Source organism: Camelina sativa, chromosome 1, assembly GCF_030686135.1.
Source record: "Camelina sativa cultivar CO46 ecotype springtype chromosome 1, ASM3068613v1".
In the NCBI taxonomy this organism is placed as follows: domain Eukaryota; kingdom Viridiplantae; phylum Streptophyta; class Magnoliopsida; order Brassicales; family Brassicaceae; genus Camelina; species Camelina sativa.
This window is the reverse complement of record NC_141880.1, coordinates 15,564,932-15,579,833: the sequence shown is the minus strand read 5'-3', so window position 1 is coordinate 15,579,833 and position 14,902 is coordinate 15,564,932. Positions and strand designations below refer to the sequence as shown.

At 35.8% G+C, this 14,902-nt stretch overlaps 1 pseudogene; it reads right to left on the bottom strand.

The window, feature by feature from the left end:
• Positions 1 to 22: 22 nt before the first annotated feature.
• Positions 23 to 1,110, bottom strand: LOC104792733 (uncharacterized; annotated as a pseudogene).
• Between the last annotated feature and the right edge of the window lie 13,792 nt (positions 1,111 to 14,902).

The window sequence follows — 14,902 nt, the reverse complement described above, 5'->3', positions numbered from 1 at the left end:
TTTGGTTCATTTGGTACTTTGGTTTGAAAATTATAACACCAAATATAATAAAATACTATTAGAATGAGAAAGACATGCATTTTCTGAATACAATATGTTGAAAGAAATACTTAAGAAAATAAAAACCTAAACAAGCTCTTCTTCTAAGATCACAAGATGTTTTAAATCTTCATCGTCGTTTTTTTCACCCTTCTCGACTTCATTCTCTTGTTTTGGTCTTTTACCTACCATGAACTCCATAGTTTAGTTTATAGAACTTTCTTTTGTTCTTTGCTCGAAGTCTTTGTTCTCTTTCTTCGGTCGTCTCAGTTTTGTAGTGAGATGACATATGTGCAGCAAATTTTTGAGAAGTATCGAACACACCATTGCATTTAGGACATGTATATGGGCCGTACTTTTCATATGGTAGACTATGTGTCCGACCATCATCTTGATTATTATCGTCACTTTTCTCGGTAGTTTTTTCAAAACGATTGATTGGATTTAGTATATTCTTCAATGAACGACCATCTTGCAGAATATGTTGGTCATGGTTGTGCTTTGATGACAAGGAAAACATGTCTAAATGTTGAGAATATGCAGAATCTTGACGCGGATAAATGACATTAAGAGGTTTTGGATTCAAAATCTCGCACTTTCTTTCAAAAGTAATTGGAGAAGAAAATGTACGATTCCAAATATTAGTTTCAGAATTCATAGCACGTTTGGCAAGTGCAATACCATATTGTGCATTGTCAAGCGTATTAGTAGGAATGATAGCAGTATACCTATTTGTAATGGTTTGAGTGAAAGAAACTCGAGTGAGATGAGAATGATTATTGATAGGAAAATAATTGTCACTCATCATATGGTTTTTCACATATGGATTTTGAAATCCAAAAGATGATGAAGAAACATGTGAATTTTGAAAAGAAGTAAAAGAAGGAGATGAGGAAAATAAATTTCCATGGTTTGTGTGATCAGAACTAATGAACATCGATCTAACCATTTTAGAATTTTGGTTCATCTGGATGGGGAAAAAACTATGATTGTTAGTATCATCACCAAGAAAATTGAAATTGTTTGGAATAGAAGACATTTCTGAAAGAAAGATAGAGCATATGTGATATCGTTTGCTCCTCCATATATATATATACACAAATTTCGCATTGGAAAATAAAGATATTAACCTCAAAAACGGAAATTAATCTTTAAATACAAAAGGAAAAAAATATACTTTATGTTATTTGAGATTACATTAAATATTCAGAAAGAAAAAAATTCCTAATTATTCATTTATTTCCCTGAAAATACATTTATTTACTTTGGTTATATATGGATGCAATTAAAAAACAAATGATTTTCTGTCATATACCTGGATTCGGTTGTTGAAAATATGAATAATATACCAATTTTAATATTTACTCTTAATTATATTTAGGAAATATATATTCATGTGTAGAACATTTGTCGACGGTGTGTCATCTATCTTATTTTTTTGGGTGACATGGTTATATAATGTTGCTTTATCACTATTAACACCAATAAGTTTATTCACTAATTATAGTTATATAAATATTTATAATTTTCAATGAAATCTTATCTTTTAAATTTCTCTTTGCAAATCTTATCTTATAGGTTATATAACTCACCTAAAAGTTGTTCAAGAAGGGGTGGATGATTTGTATTTATTATATAAAACTAAATTTAGGACCGTGGTTTATGAATTAAAATTTTATCTTTTCTAAAAGAAACTAAATCGGAAAATAGTAAATTAAATCAAATTCTGTATAAAAGATAGTAATTCATTATATATCTTGATTTGAAGGTATTGACTTCCAATTATTTTAATATATATTTTAACTATTTAGGTTTTCTTATGCCTATATACATATAAAACATTTTATTATATCAAACATGATAAAAGAGCTATAAAAATTATTGAAAGGCCCAACAATTTATTATAGCTTTCTAGATATTTGTGACACATGGGTTAATTGGGAAAAAGTCATTTAAACCATGAACTTTCAAATTTCGACAATTTAAACCATGAACTTTGATATAGGTCATTTAATATATCAACTTTCAGTTCTTTTAAATATTAAGTTTTGTTGACCATGCAAAATAAGACATGACATGAAATCTGATAACCAAACAACTAACACACGTTACTCGTTTTGATGAAAGTTTTTGTAACGCTCGTGCCTCGAAAAATATGAAATATGGAAGTGTATATCGAGAATTGGAGTGAAGTCGGTTTAATTTGCGGTTGGTTTACTAAGCTGGTCGATTTATTAATTAAATCAAAGGATGGTTTAATTAATTCTGGTTTAAATAAATCTTGGTTTAATCTAATTAAATCATGGTTTATTATAATTAAACCAAAAATTCTTTTTGTTAATAAGAGGATACCTCCTTCCTGTTATTGTCGTGAATGACTGAAAGAAAACAAAGAGAAGAAGTACTCATTCACGTGTGAGAAGAGGAGAAGGGAGAGTAGACTAGATTTTTGGTGTTTAAAGCAAAAGGAACAGAATCGTCAGGGTTTGGGAGAAGGAGGATCCGACTGCACAAATCGTTTAAAAATATATTGATTTTTGGTAGGGTTGTAGCTAAGAGATTTTCGTACACTCTCCTTTTTACAGAAGTGAATTTGAGTTAATATTCTAGGAGATATCGGCAGTTTCGTGGGGAGTTTCTTCTCAGTCGCAGATTGAGACCGGCGGGTGTTTCGGGATCGATTGCGGTTTTATCTGAGATATGATCGGGCTGAATTTTTGTGAGAAGCTTTGTGACGTCTAGGGCTAGCTTTTCACCGGAGGGATTTGATAGTTAACGGGCGTTGCTGGGCTGTTTCAGACGTTAGGAGAGTCTCAACTGGTTGTATTCATTGTTATAATCAGTTTGATAAGGTGAGTGCGTGACCATGAGCTTATCTGAGTGATTGGGTTATATGACTTGTTTTGTGTGATGATATGTAGGTGTGGTGAATGTGATATTGGGTGACATGTTCAATGACTGGTTTGTTATGTTTTATTTGTGGTTGTACTCTTGATTTGCTTGTGTGTATAGCTTTTAGATGGGAGGATCGCCTCAATGGGTATTTCTGGTAATACTCATGCATCTCATTGTGTTTGTGGTGCAGGTAATGTGTAGCGTGGAATCATGGCGATGAGGAGGAGGATGATCTAGGGTCTCGGTTTTGTGATGTCGCTTTTTAATGTTTGTGTTGTTGAAACCTGGTTTAGAAACATGTTAGGTTGCTGGTTTATATTGGTTATGATTGGTATTGTATTTAAATTGAATTGGAGTTGGTTTGGTTTGTCTTCCGCTGTGCATGTTGATTTGTTATTGGTTTATTGTTTAGGTTGTAATTAAATATTATAGGGTATCTAATTATATTCTTATTATTATAAAAAAGGGGTCAGGTCGTTTCAGTTTGGTATCAGAGCCCTTACGGTTCTAGGGCGGGTTAATGGATGGTTTAGAGTGGCTTAAGGAAATTTAATTGGTGGAATTATTTTCCTGCTGTTTGATGAATGATGTTGTTGATAGAATTGATTATGAGTAGTTAGTCAATTTTCATATGGTATGGAGTTCTAGTATCATCCTCTTCGAGCCTTCAATGAGATTCCACGGTAAGTTGTTTTGTGTGTTGTTAGTTGTGTAATGTTTTTAGCTTATGTGCGGGAGGTGCAATTGGCTATTGAGAAGTTGTTGAAAAGTTGGGGATCACACCGATATCGGGAATACCGTTGGCGGTGATTTGTGAAAGGGGATGTGTTGGAAATGGATTTCGAAGAAGTTAAGATGTGATTTGTTTTGGATTTTTCTTTTGGGACTTGTGTGTCAGGAGGAAAAGGAAATAGGTCAGGAATTCTATAATTAGAAATTTTCCATAAATAGAAATTTCCATAAATAGAATTTTTCTAAAAATTGAAAGTTCTATGAATAGTTAGGACTTGTCTATTTTTGGAAAGGGGTGTGAAATGCCAGAGTTTCGGGAATGTTTAGAGGTTGACCTGAAGAGTGGTCATAGATGAGCTGATCAGTTCTCATTGGTTTTTGATTGGTGATGTCACGGTGCTACGAGATATGTGGGTTCTAAAAATGGAAAGTTTTATGAATAGTCAAAGCTTGCCTATTTATGGAAAGTGCGGTTGCAAATAAATAGGAAGTTCTATGAATAGTTAGAACTTGTCTGTTTTGGAAAGGGCGTGTGTAAACACCCGAATGGTTGAGATGTTTTAGAGTTTGGCCTGAAGAGTGGTCATAGTGGGGGTGATATTCCAGTGAGGGAATATGGTGGTTGGTAAGACATTGCGATGTTTTACGCAAACCACAGGAGGTAGTTTCGGTCGGAAGATGCTTACAGACGTTAGAACTTGTTTGTGTTGGAACTACACTTTTGACAACATGGCTTTAGCCAACTTTCCAGTGACTTTTCAGGTGAAATCCGTCATCGGAATGACCGGTTTAAGGACTCTTTGGATTCCTTGTAATGAGCACTATAACATAGTGTAGTTACTTGTCATCCGTCATCGGAATGACCGGTTTAAGGACTGTTTGAATTCCTTGTAATGAGCATTATAACATAGTGTAGTTACTTGTCATCCGTCATCGGAATGACCGGTTTAAGGACTGTTTGAATTCCTTGTAATGAGCATTATAACATAGTGTAGTTACTTGTCAAAATTGATGTTATAATGAATGAGAAACTAATCTCCAAAGTGGTTAGCTTGAAAGCTTATAACTACAAATATTTGCATTTGTTCCACGTTGGAAGATTGGAATGTTTTTCCCACTAATATATGTAGTGATACACTTATTATGGGAAGAGGATATTACGTTGCATGGACCGGACTTGTTTTAATATTTTGGAGTAAATTTATTTGCAACTTATATTACATTTCATGTTACGTATGTTGCATATAATATTCAAAATTTTATTTGCAAAGTCAAATCGAGTTTGTTGTGTTTAAAAACAAACAAAGTCGAAGTCTTATCAACTCAAACGGAAGAATAAGTCGGTACGGAGATCTCGCCAACGTGTGAGACTTGATCGCATCTTCACCTCTCCTCAACTTCCCGAGATATCAGCCCACGAGCCCAAATTTTGTGGAGAGCATCTCGTCCTCCTCTCCATATAAAAACAGAGCTCTCTCGTTCATTATTTTCACGCTTGCTACGGAGAAAACACTCTGAAACAAAGATCCAACTCTCTCTCACTCATCTTTCTCTCACTACAAGAAAACATAAGTGTCATCGTCAAGAGTGTATCGTTTGCACCAACGTTCGTTTGAGTCCGAAATCTAGTGTTGTGATTCGGTCTCGTCTCGGTTGTATCATGGGATCCATGTACTCATTAAACCGCCACACTGCAGGAGCTACTTTGGGTTAAGACTGTAGGACCGCGAAAATCCAAATATGAGATAACGATTATAGCACCTATGTAAAACGATAATAGAAAGGAGTAGAAGCAGATCGGAGGCGAGATACGATGTTGAAATCATCGTGAGTCGAAAACATGACTAACGGTGTTGAAAACAACAACAACAACAACAACGGAGGTGCTGAGGAACTTCATGAGTCGACAACCTGACCCGGGAATGGTCCACCACCTGCACCTCTCCTTCCGACCGAGTTGAAACCGAGCATCCCGAGCTCTGCAGTGACGCCCAACAAGTTTGATGGAACAAGAATCGTGGCAACAAAAGATGCACTTCTTCTTGTGTATGCTCACCGAGGATGCTCAACCTGCAGAAGTTTCTCACCGAGGATGCTCCGGCACTGCCTGTTGATAACAACGACGTGCATGCGTTGGCAAGTGTTATGCATGTCATCACTCGAACTACTTGTGCAAAAATGCCATCCTTGTTCACATGGAGGAAAAGTTGTTCAAAGTGTTTAACAAAGCACTAACCTCCAAGGTTCTTTGGAATCTTCTAGAAACCAAGTACAAAGTCTTCAATGTAGGCTCAGGGAAACACGCCACAAGGGAGTTTCTCAACTACCAGATGGTGGATTCTAGGCCCATAATGGACCAGGTACATGAGCTTCAAGTGCTGGCACACCAGATAGCTGATGAAGGAATGAACATATGTGAAACATTCACAGTGAATTGCTTCATCGAGAAGCTACCTCCAAGTTGGAGCGACTTCAAGCACTATCTCAATCACAAGCAGAAGCCAATCACCTTGCTCAACCTAATATCAAGGCTGCAAAACCAATTAACTGAACGTGACAACGTTGTGTCCGTCATTGATGATAATGCAAATATGGCTGAGTATAAGAGAAAAGGGAAAGTTAAGGTTGTCTACGGCAACAAAGGAGCTTCACCAAAAAAGGCTGTTCCAGGCAAGACGACACCTCAGTCCTCCACGTTCTTTAAGAAACAAGGCAGGGCTAAGAAATTTGCTGGAAAGTGCAGCCACTGTGGCAAGAAAGGTCACAAAACCGCTGAATTTTGCAGCAAAGACAAGGGTAAAAATTAAGCCAATTTGACTGAAGAGGACTTGTGTGCGGTAGTTACAGAAGCAAATGTGGTGATGAACAATGAAAACCCAAGGGAGTGGTGGTACAACACTGGAGCCACTACCCACATCTGCATTCACAGAGACATGTTCAACACTTATCAGAAATCCAAGTCTGGTGAGAATCTGATGATGGGCAATGTGTCTCACTCCAAGATCGTTGGCTCCGGAAAGGTGGTCTTGAAGATGACTTCAGGAATGGCTGTCACGCTCAACAACGTGAAGCATGTTCCAGACATGAGGAAGAATCTAGTCTCTGGGACCCTATTGAGCAAGCATGGCTTTGCTGCTAACCTCGCGTCCGATCAGATGACTCTGAGGAAGAATGGTGTCTTTATTGGCAAATGTTTTGTTAAGGGAGGACTTGTTAAACTGTGTGTTGCAACAATCCTTAAGAAAAAAGACGTAGCTTCTACTTCTGTTTCAAACAATTCCATGAATAAAAATTCAGTTGCTTATTTGGTTGAGTCTTCTACTTTATGGCATGAACATTAAGGCATGTGAATTATAAATCTATGCAAAGATTAATTAATTTGAACCTAATCCCAAAATGCAAAAATAAGCAAAGAAAAATGTGAAGTATGCATTTAAGCGAAACTCACAAAAACACCATCACCTCGTGCTGAAAGAGCAACCAAACCTCTAAAATTAATACACACATATTTGTGAAATTTAAAATACGTACAATCTAGAGGCGGTAAAAAATATTTTGTTACTTTCATAGATGATTATACAAAATATTGCTATGTTTATTTGCTACGTAGTAAAGACGAAGTCTTGGAGAAATTCAAAGAATATAAAACCGAAGTTGAAAATCAACTCTCAAAAACTATCAAGGTAGTAAGAAGTGATAGAGGAGGCGACTATGATGGACCATTTAATGACTTTTGTCAAGAAAATGGTATTATACATCAAACTACTGCTTCATATTCACTGGAATCTAACGAAGTTGCGGAACGAAAAAACCGAACTCTGAAAGAAATGATGAATGCAATGTTGCAGGAATCGGGGTTACCACAGAACCTGTGGGGGGAAGCTTTGCTTACCACAAACCTCATCCTGAATAAAATACCGCACAAAACAACCGGCGATACACCTTATTAACTTTGGAAAGGAAATGTACCATCGTACAAATACCTAAAAGTGTGGGGGTGCCTCGCTAAAGTTGCAGTGCCACCTCCAAAGAAGGTTACTGTCGGACCTAAAACCGTTGATTGTATTTTTATTGGATATGCACACAACAATAGTACTTATCGGTTTCTGGTTCACAAATCAGATATTCCGAATATTCATGTTAATACAATAATGGAATCAAGAAATGCATCTTTCTTTGAAAGTATTTTCCCTTGTAAGGATAAACAAAATTTGAAACGTACTTGGGAAGAGAGAGATGCAATCACCACTACTAATGAGGTCAGTACCTCTGGTACCTCGGTAAAACAAGTAGAAAAAGAACCAACTGAGTAGGTTAACTCTCAGTTGACCTATAATTACGTAAGTGTCATCGTCAAAAGTGTATCGTTTGCGCCAACATTCGTTTGAGTCAGAAATCAAGTGTTGTGATTCGTTCTCGTCTCGGTTGTATCCTGGGATCCATGTACTCATTAAACCGCCACACTGCGGGAGCTACTTTGGGTTAAGGAAAGAGATTGTATCTCACCTCCGATCTGCTTCTACTCCTTTCTATTATCGTTTTACATAGGTGTTATAATCATTATCTCATATTTGGATTTTTGCGGTCCTACAGTTTGCTCATGAGGAGATGATTAGTTCTCCTGGGGAGATGATTAGTTCTCCTGAGGGGATGATTAGTTCCCCTGGTGCACCGCGGGCTTGACGGGTTGCGACCCTGAGAGCGGCAGAGGAGATGATTAGTTCTCCTAGGGGATGACTAGTTTCCTGGAGGGGATGAGTTGTTCTCCTGGTACCGAGATCTCGAGGGTGACGATCCGAGAGTGAGACAGTATGGCTCGAGGACGACGGTCTAAGAGTGTAGGCAGTGCAGGTAGAAAGTTGCGACCTGAGAACGTATGAGTGAGAGAGCAAACAATGTCTAGGAACGTGGGTATGAGCATAGTGACTGGATGTAGACCTCGGAGGTCGGGATTGACCTCGTGTTTTTGTGTTGTGCTGACTAGTGGATTCAGGGTTGTGTGGACCGTTGAGTCACGTGGATGTGCGGGCTGTTGCGACAGTTGCACGAAAATTTTTGGCTGATAGTGTTCAGTCCTGTCGGAGGATGCGCGGTCCATGGTGACGGTTGCACGGAGGTCCTTGGCGGATGGACAATGTTGTAGGATTCGAGGACGAATCCTTGTTGGTGGGGGAGAATTGTAACGCTTGTGTCCCGAAAAATATGAAATATGGAAGTTTATATCGAGAATTGGAGTGAAATCGGTTTAATTTGTGGTTGGTTTACTAAGCTGGTCCATTTATTTATTAAATCAAAGGATGGTTTAATTAATTCTGATTTAAATAAATCTTGGTTTAATCTAATTAAATCATGATTTATTATAATTAAACCAAAAAACCTTTTTCTTAATAAGAGGACGCCTCTTTCCTCTTATTGTCGTGAATGACTGAAAGAAAACAAAGAGAAGAAGTGCTCATTCACGTGTGAGAAGAGGAGAAGGGAGAGTAACTAGATTTTTGGTGTTCAAAGCAAAAGGAACAGAATCGTTAGGGTTTGGGTGAAGGAGGATCCGACTGCTCAAATCGTTTCGAAAGGTATTGATATTTGGTAGGGTTGTAGCTAAGAGATTTTCGTACACGCTACTTTTTACAGAAGTGAATTTGAGTTAATATTCTAGGAGATATCGGTAGTTTCGTAGGACGTTTCTTCTCAATCGCGGATTGAGACCAGCGGATGTTTCAGAATCGATTGCGGTTTCATCTGAGATCTGATCGTGCTGAAATTTTGTGGGAAGCTTTGTGATGTCTAGGTCTAGATTTTCACAGGAGGGATTTGATAGTTAACGGGTGTTGCTGGGCTGTTTCAGACGTTAGGAGAGTCTCAACTGGTTGTATTCGTTGTTATAATCAGTTTGAGAAGGTGAGTGCATGACATTCAATAAAATGTCATTTAAACTATGAACTTTTAAATTAAGGTCATTTAAACCATGAACTATAAAATCTAGGCTGTTTAAGCCATGAAACTTTGTAGACCATTTAAATATCAAATTTTATAGAATAAATTTTTTTAGACAATAAGTTTAGTTGGCCAATCCAAACTCGACATGATATTAATTATGCTAACAAAAGAAGTGATATATGGTATTTTTATTGTCTTTCGTCTTTTGTTTAATACTCAGTTTTAGTCGTTTTATCGTATCTTTTGTGTCTTTTTGTTTGTGTCTTGAATTTTTCTCCAGTTATTAAGATGTTATAATGGAGTTTTAAAGATTGATCACCTTATTTTAGATTCTTAGAATTGATCATTTTATTTTAGATCCTTGTTTTTTATATGCTTTATTGATGTTCATATATTTCACCTTGTTTTACCTTAGTTTATTTGCACATTTTGCATGATTTACTAGCTTGTTCAGCCATTATTGAGTAATTTTAGGACTGTTTATGCATTAGAGTAGGTTTGCATTGCATTGCATTATTTCTTGCATAATCAGGTGATTTAGGACCCAAAGGAGCATGGAGAAGTGTTGAAGGAGGGTGGAGCCATCAAGAGAAGCAGACAAAGGAGCTAAAGCAGAAGAGAACCAAGGTCCGAAAGTCCACTCGACCACCACACTCGACCAGACATTCGACCGTGTGAGGAGAGAGACTCGACCGATTGGAAGAAGCAGAAGAAGAGGTCACTCGACCATGCACTCGACCGAGCACATGGTCGAGTTGACCGAGCCGCCTCTCTATTTTGTCTTCTAGCCATTTTAGGGCTTCTCTTCCTTCCTATATAAACCTATTGTACTCTATGGCCGCAAATAAGCCACTTTAGAGAGAAAATATCTAAGAAACCTAGTTTTTACCCTTTTGGAAATATTGACTTTTTGCTTAGATCATTAGCCACTTTTTTTTGTATTTTTCTCTAGATTTCTGATACTTGTTGGTTCTACAACTTTCTAAGTATTAAGAATTTTAGTTTGATTCTTTGTTCAATATTGTAGATCTTTTATTATCTTTATAATCATGCAACTTTCATGAATTTTTGGGTTTATGATTTTGTTCATCATGTTTAGTGATTCTGAGTAGTGTGTTAGGATCTTAGGGATGGATAAAGCTGGATAAGAGTTATGGTTGCTTAGACTGATCAAGATTGATTGTTTAAATATCTCTTCTAGATTAGATATGCTCTATGATGTTCTTATATCTGAGAGGGTAAGAACAGATCTTAAGCTTCTTAGCATCATACCAATGTTTAAGTTGTTAGATAAAGCTAATGCTAGAGATTATCATGCTTGTCCCAAGAGATTGGTTGCACAAGGTGGTTTTTGACATTGATGATCTGGATCTTAATGCCTGCTTTTATATGTATTAGCTAGTGAGAACTAGGTCTAGGAATATCTAAGCTTGATTGTTATTGTCATCATAATGGATTAACAAGTATTAGAAGATCGTTGTATAGAGATAGCTCACTGTCGATTGAGATTTGTTGATCAGTTTAGGTAATTATAACTTAAGTCCAGCCCATGAACCCATCCCTAGGACCCTCTGTTTATTGATTTCTCTATTTGATTACTGTTATCCGCTTCCTGTTTGATTCGCTTTCATTTAGCTCTGTTTTGATTGTTGATTTTGGTTCTGTTCTTCGTATCATCCAACTCGACATGTCACTCGATCGAGTGCTTGCTCGAGATCCTTTCCAGAGTTCTTGTTTATGTTCTGCATCTTTCTAGTTTTATTCCTGTTTCATTGCAATCACCCTTGTTTAATCCTGCTGCATTACTGTCTTGCATTAGTATAGTTCTAGCTCTTGTTAGGATCATTTCTGTTTTATCTACATTGTTCACCTTGCATTTAGTGTTTTATCTTAGTAGTTTTACATTCTGCATTTTATCATTATCACTAGGTTGTTAGAACAAAACCATTTTTATACTTGGCTTAACTTAGATAAGTGTTCACATCCTGATTGCTTGCATCTTACTCATTATGGATTGAAATCTCTTATATTACAACAACATAAGAGTAATTGAAACCTCTTGCATTCCACCTGATCATTCATCATCTTCCATTCTTATGTTTGTTTGTTTGATTGCATCATTCATTCATTCATAAATAAAATCACCAAAAAGGATATGTTTCATTTATTTTAGATCAAAGGTCAATTAATAACCTAATGTGTACTCAACCACGATCTGTTGGTATCGTTGTAACACTTTATGATCGAATCCTCAGAGACCAAGCAATTGCACTATGAAATTCTGAAGATTAAATATAGGTGAGACAATGGAAACGTTTGTGAATGCAACTGATTATCAAAAACGGAAAGTAATTAAGTTGCTTAAATCAAAAGAGAAGCATTGGGCGGAGGTAATCATTAGGGATATAACCACGAATTTAGGTTACTAGATAGGGACACATTAGACATCGTTCTAGAAGTCAAATCACGGTTCTAAAGCTAACCTAATCTTGCAGCGCTAACTATCTATGCAAAGAATCAACTAGACCCTAAACTCTCGTTTGAATCTAGCAAACCAAGCAAGCATTAACAATTTAGGTTTGATTAGTTCACAAGGTGCCTTAACTTCAACTCTCGTTGGCTAAGGGTCACCTTGCTCACCTATGTTCTTTTCAAACAACTCAACAACACTTTTGGTGCTCCGATGAATTAAACCTAAGATCAAAAACTAGGTAGCTAGACTAGTTTAAGCACTAAGAACAACAATAGATAAAGAACAAAATAGATCAATCCCTAACATAGCACACCTACGTTAGAGAATCAGAAACCCTTTTTCAAACCGAAACTACTCAAACATGGAGAAATAGCAAATCAAAGATGAAAAAGAAATAATTGAATTGCAAAAGAAAAGAATAAAAAGGATTCAGAATTCTTCTCCAAAATGTTAAAAAGGATTAGAGATCTTCTCCCAAAGCTTACAAGTGCTCAAAAGCTGCATAGAATAATTTTTATCTCTCTAGAGACTGAGCCTCGATATTAAATACTAAAACAAAACCCTAAAAGTCGGTTTAAAACGATAAAGGAAAAGTTTCTTCGGGTACTTGACCGGTCAATCCCAAGTGAGGATTGATCGATCCTGGGTGCTTTTTTTGCGCTTGCTCCATCTGCTTGCTAGACTTGATCAGTCTTTACCATATTATCTCCAGATGCATGTTTTCTTCCCAAAACATTCAGTTTCCTTCCAAAGTAACCTAAAGCCTGTACAAACTCACAAGAGACTAAAAAAAACTTTAAAAGCACACTTGGACTCAATAAGAGACCGAAAATAAGTGTAAAAACTTTGTAGTTAAAACCTTATAAAATACAAACACATCAAAATTGATTCTTGGTGTGATGGTGTCTGCTCTTAGTAAATTTATCATTTGCCACTAGACTTAGGTCACTTCATAAAAATATATATCAATACAATAAAAATAGGATGCGCTTCTCTCCAGTGTTGACACTTCAGCTTTGTAGTTGAAGGAGGAGTTGACACATCAGTACAAACATGTGACCAATCAAATAATAACAACTAATACAACTCAACATTTTTGTCCAATCAGAATCATCTCTGCCAGATCAGCAATTCTCCCCTCAAAGCCCTAACTGTTTTTTCTTTTTGTCTTTTCACTTCACAACCGCCCTTCTTTGTAAAAAGCTAAAGCTTGAAAATGTTCTGTGAGCTTAGTTCCAAATTTCAGGCAAAGAAGAAGAAGAATTCGATAAGAGGGGCAGATCCAGCAACGTTTGATCCAACAGAGCACTGAAGTCCACCAACGGAGCATGTGTTCAGACTCATACACGAGATTTCAACTCTGTCGCTATCAGAAATCTTCGAAAACAATTGGGATCATAAAGCAAGTTAATATACATTGGCATATGCTTCGGTGTGAGAGTATGAAGTTTATGAACTAATTGGGTGGACGATTGGATCAATTAGCCTTATTATAATTTTTTAAAAAAGAATGATTCGGATCTGTTTAGATTGGAACGAAATTGTCGAGCTAGAAATTGACTATGTTGTCTGCATAGAGAGATTAGAAAACTGAATCATGAATGAAGATCAATCAATTTCCATTTTTCACGTGCAAATGATTTTGTATATTTTTCTTTTAGGGTTTAACATAAAAGGTTCCAATGAAAACATAAAATGTTCCAAGGCATGGAAAGTTGATGTGAGTTGAAGATGATTTGTCTGTTTTATGTGGTTTTAGCTCTAGAGTTCTTAGCTGCTTGATATCCATATTTGTCTTGTGCTCTTTTCGTTTCAGTTAACTCTTGTTTTATGTGGTATCATCTAACTTGTTAATGGAGAGAACTGAATTGTGTTTGCTATCAATTCTGGAGCCCTTCTTGGCGGATCTAAACATGACAACATTGTGATAATATTTGCTACTTGAAGATGTATGGTCATAGGTTAGGATTGTAACCTTTCTTTCTTTTTTTTCCCCTTATTTTAGTGCCATATGATTCTTTATTTCTAAGAATTTATGATTGCTAAATTATTTTACAATTCTTTTTCATGTTAGTAGCAACAAATCATATATCCCGTGTTCATAAATTCTTAGGATATGTTAATTTCTCTTATATATATCCCGTATCTTGCTTGACTTGTTCATCTGCATATAAAATCAATGTAATAACTTTCTTACTTTTGCAAATTATTTACGTTATGTTATGACATAAATTTATGTGGGTAACCTTATTTGTATTTCTAATGGCAGAACAAAGACGAAGGGTTAAGGGTAGGTCGTCAAGCTCTTAAAACAAGTTATTATATTGTTTGCCGGAAACAATTTGTCTTTTTAAAAACACTAGATAATGACCTGCGCTGGTAGTGCCGGGAATTCTTTTTATTTCATTATTTCATTATTTGTTTTTATTTTATAGTATTATCATTTATAAATAATATATATATATATATATATATATATATATTGTAGAATAAAATTTAAAGCCTAAGTTCAAGTTTGCTTTATTTTCAATGGAAAATGATTGTTATTTGTATATTTTGTTATTTATATATGAATGACCTTTGCTGCAGTGCGGGAAAATAACTCTTTTGTTTTCTTTTTATAAAATTCTTTTAATTATATTATTATGTACTATAATTAATTGGCATATTATATAATATATTTTTTTGAGTCATATTATAGTACTAATTATTTTTTGTGTATAATATAAAATACAGTAAAACCTCTATAAATTAATAATATCGAGACCATGAAATTCTATTAATTTATAAAAGTTTTCATTTCTCGATAAATTAATAATTATTAAT